Source organism: Trifolium pratense, linkage group LG7 (assembly GCF_020283565.1).
Source record: "Trifolium pratense cultivar HEN17-A07 linkage group LG7, ARS_RC_1.1, whole genome shotgun sequence".
Taxonomy (NCBI): Eukaryota; Viridiplantae; Streptophyta; class Magnoliopsida; order Fabales; family Fabaceae; genus Trifolium; species Trifolium pratense.
The window spans coordinates 15,833,464-15,838,499 of NC_060065.1; positions in this window are offsets into that span (position 1 = coordinate 15,833,464).

Consider the following 5,036-nt stretch of genomic DNA (forward strand, 5'->3'; position numbering starts at 1 on the left):
TCCATTTAGCACATAATCATTGGATTTCTTATAGAGAAGTCCAAGATTAGTTGTTCCTTTCAGATACCTAAAGATTCTCTTTACAGCAGTAAGATGAGATTCTCTAGGATCTGACTGGAATCTTGCACATAAGCAGACACTGAATAAAATATCTGGCCTAGAGGCTGTCAGATAGAGTAAGGAACCAATCATACCTCTGTAGACCTTTTGATCTACTTTTCCTTCATCTTCTGACTTGCTCATGTTGGTAGTTGAATGCATAGGAGTGTTCATTATCTTGCAATCATCTAGGTTGAATTTCTTCAGAAGTTCCTTGGTGTATTTAGATTGATGAACATAAGTTCCTTCCTTCTTCTGATTGATTTGAATTCCCAGAAAGAATTTCAATTCTCCCATCATGCTCATTTCAAATTCATCCTGCATTATCTTAGAAAAATTCTTGCACAAAGAAGCATTAGTTGAACCAAAAATAATATCATCAACATAAATTTGAATGATTAAAATGTCTTCTTTGGTTGTTTTTCTAAAGAGTGTGCAGTCAACCTTCCCTTTCTCAAAACCCTTTTCAAGAAGGAAATTACTGAGTCTATCATATCAAGCTCTTGGAGCTTGTTTCAGACCATACAGTGATTTCTTCAATTTGAAAACATGTTCTGGGTTTGAGATATCTTCAAAACCAGGAGGTTGCTTAACATACACTTCTTCAGAAATAAAACCATTTAAGAAAGCACTCTTAACATCCATCTGATACAAATTTATTCCATGATTAACAGCATAAGATAGAAGTAACCTGATTGCTTCAAGTCTAGCAACTGGTGCAAAGGTTTCAGTATAGTCAATCCCCTCTTGCTGACTATAACCTTGCGCAACCAATCTAGCCTTGTTTCTTACCACTTCACCTTGTTCATTCAGCTTGTTTCTGAATACCCATTTTGTTCCAATAATGTTCTTGTGTGAAGGTTTGGGCACTAAAGTCCATACATCATTCCTTTGAAATTGATTCAGCTCTTCTTGCATTGCTACAATCCAAGCATCATCTTTCAGAGCTTCATCAATCTTTGAAGGTTCCATCATTGAGATAAGACCAACTAAAGATTCCTCATTTCTTAGTTGAGATCTTGTCTTCCTTGGACTATCCTTGTTGCCTAAGATCAGTTCCTCTGGATGTGATGATTTGTATTTGAAAGTATTTCTTGGGGGCTCATCATCTTCAGACTCATCATCAGCAGGTTCAACAGTTGCTTCAGTTCTTTGTTGTTCAGAGTCTGTAGGAACTGTTATGTTCAGAGGTTCTTCAGAGAATGGATGTTCTGAGTAGTTTGGAATATCTGAATATTGATCCTCTGATACCTGAAATCTAGACAAACCTTCCACAAGCTCTGACACTTGGTCAGGCTCTTTGTCATCAAATTTGACATGCATAGTTTCTTCCACAGTGTGTGTTTCAGAAATATACAGTCTGTATTCTTTTGAGCGTTCAGAATATCCTATAAAGATACCCTTATAACCTCTAGCATCAAATTTCTTTAGATGGACTTTGTTGTTTAAGATGTAACAAGTACATCCAAACTGATGAAAATAAGAAATGTCAGGCTTTCTTCCTTTGAACAGTTCATAAGCAGTTTTGTTCAATTTAGATCTGATATAGATTCTATTTTGAACATAACATGCCGTGTTTACAGCTTCTGCCCATAAAAATTTTGCTACATTAGTTTCATGCATCATGGTTCTGGCCATTTCTTGCAGAGTTCTATTCTTCCTTTCTACAACTCCATTTTGTTGAGGAGTTCTAGGAGAAGAGAATTCATGCAAGATGCCATATTTTTCACAAAAGTTTTCAAAAGGTTCATTTTCAAATTCTCCACCATGATCACTTCTAACTTTTAAAATAGTGTAGCCTTTTTCATTTTGAATCTGTTTGCAGAAGATGCTAAACTCATCATAAGCTTCATCTTTTGTTCTTAGGAATTTTACCCAAGTCCATCTACTGTAGTCATCAACAATCACTAATCCATACTTCTTTCCATTGATAGAGGCAGTGTGAACTGGCCCAAAAAGATCAATGTGAAGAAGTTCCAATGGTCTTGAGGTAGAAACAATGTTCTTAGGTTTAAAAGATGATTTTGTAATTTTTCCTTTTTGACAAGAACCACAAAGTGTGTTTGAGTGATATTTGATTTTTGGTAAACCTCTGACAAGGTCAAGCTTGCTAAGCTTAGAGATTAACCTCCAGTTAGCATGGCCTAACCTCTTATGCCAGATCCATTTTTCTTCACTCAAGGTCAAAAGACACATCACTTTTTGTTCATTCAAATCAGAAAGATTAATTTTATAAACATTGTTCTTTCTCAGACCTTTGAATATAATGGAGTTATCAGATTGTTTAGACACAGTACATGATTCCTTATTAAAGACAACTACATAACCATTGTCGCAAAATTGGCTTATGCTCAATAAGTTATGTTTGAGTCCATCTACTAACCAAACATCATTAATAGATAGGGAAGAATTACCTACTGTACCTGTACCTATTATCTTTCCTTTTTGATTACCTCCAAAGCCAACAGATCCTCCTTCCTTCATAGTCAGCTTAGAAAATAGTTGTTTGTCACCAGTCATATGCCTTGAACATCCACTATCCAGATACCATGAGTGTTTCATGATACTTCTTTGAGTGGCAGGCTGTATGAGAAACAACTTTAATCATTGCGGTAGAACTCTTCATCACAGTTAATGATAAAGTCATCCCAGTATTCTTCCTCTTCATTTTTCAAGTTCTGATTGTTAACTTGAGAACTTGTCAGCCATTTGTCTAGGACATAAACCCTTCTTCCTTTGCATAGGACTTGTTTCCATACTCTAGGTAGGACATATCCTTTCCTAGTTGGTAAATCTGAATGATACATTATTTCAGCTTTTGGTACCCATCTTCTGGGTCCACGCTTGTTAGTCCACAAATGCTTACTATGTTGTCTAGTGTTAGAGAAAGATCTTGGTTTGGAATAATAACCTTTTTGAAACCTTTTCTTTGTTTGAAATCTGTTATTATTTGATCAGTGCATTTTGGCACATATTTTCTAGTATTATAATTTAGCATATTAGTAGTCTTTCTACAATAATATCGAGTTTTTATTATGTTTCTAAGTTTTGGGTCACAATTGAGCCTTAATGAATTTATTTGACCAATTTTCGTATTTAATGACATATTGATCCTTCTCAGTCTGCAGGTCATAACTTGAGCTACGAGTATCGGATTGAGGTGTGCGAATATGCGTTGGAAAGACAAGAGAAAGAGCTACAACTTTCATGTTAAGGCCAGAATCCAGTTCGGAGCGCAACGCAGTCAAATATTTACGTTTATGTTCCAGACTTTATGAAAATAATGTAATTTCGGGTCAAACTTATGTTTTTCGACCCGTAGCTTTTTAAGCCCAATTTTCTATGAGTACTTAAGCAAAAACGACAGCGATCAAATTGGCGCCGTTGCCGGGGATCTCTGATTAGGATTAGTAAAATTGAGAACTAACTAACATTACTAACAATTTTGTTTTGTGAGTTTTAGTTGTGTTTCAGGTTCTGACGTTGAATTTTGTAGTGAAGCTGAAAAATAATTAATTTTCGGTTCATATCTCGGATTGATCCGAAATTTGGTCCACAAATCCGAAAAAAATCAAGGAACAAAACTTTCGTATCTTTGATACGAAAATTCAGGCTGAAATTGCGAAATTTCTTCGTTTAGACCACTTTTTATTTTTTTTGAATTTTCCATATATTTAAAAAAAATCTAAAAAAATTATATATAGATTTATTTGATTTTTAGAGATTTTAGGTGGTATTTTTATTTTTTTTTAGATTTTATTTGACTCAATTTTTTATTTTTCTCTTCATTTCATTTAGACAAAAAAAAAAAAAAAAAACCTATAAAAAAAAATGGAAGATTCATTGGACCAGTTGACTTATATAATTAATTGCTTGGATGCAAGAAAACAACAAACATGCTATCAAAATCATATTCCAACTGTGATGTGTAATATTTGTTCTTCGAGTTTTCATATTAGTGATGCATGTCCTATATTGTTAGATACTGCTCTTTGTGGTGAGACCCAATTTGTAGGTAATTTTCAAGGACAATACTATCAAGAACAAAATTCATATCTTGAAGAACAACCTATTTGGTCACATCCACAATTTCAGCAAATTGATTCATTGGTAGTTGAACCACAACCTAGTTTGGAAGAAATGATAATGCAGATGGCTGAAAATAATAAGAGAATGGCTGAAGATCATTTGCAATTTCTTCAACATATGCAAGTTATGAAAGTCCAAACTGATCAAGTTGAACAAATAATCTCCACCGTCCATCGAATTCAAGAGGACAAGATGTCTCATGTTGATGTACAACCTGCTGCACTATTAGAGGTAATGCAATGTGATACAAGTCTTGATGAAACTCCAAGTGGGCCCATTGAAACAATACTTGCTTCCGTTGATGAACACAAAATAAGCAACATAAATTCAAGTGAATGCATGGAAGAGATTACACCACAAAATTTATTGAAATCTGATTTAGATGAATTATATACTTCTCTTGAAGTAGATAAATCTTTTGAAATTTTTGCTTGTGAATGTGGTGTTTGTAATATTTGTCATGAGATCAATGCAGCTATTTTAGGTGAAGACATTTTGATTCCGGCAACCAGTTGTGCAGAAATCCCAACAAATTCAATAATTCTTGAAGTTAACACAAAAAGTGTGGATTTTAGTCGGAAGCAACCATTGTCTATAGCAAAAAGATTGTTGGTGGAACCTCTGATTAAGCCGCACAACAAGCAGCCATCCTTCATCATTTGTGCATCTCTTCCACCCAATTTATCTGACTCACAAGCTAAATGTGGATTTTCTGATATTCATGCTTTTGTTATTGCAGGTCCACCATATACATTGGCTATTCCTCCTAAGCCACCCGATTTTTTACTAAAGGGCAAGTCCACTTGCCACTTGCTTCTTCCTGTTACGTGTATTCGTAGTGTGGAACG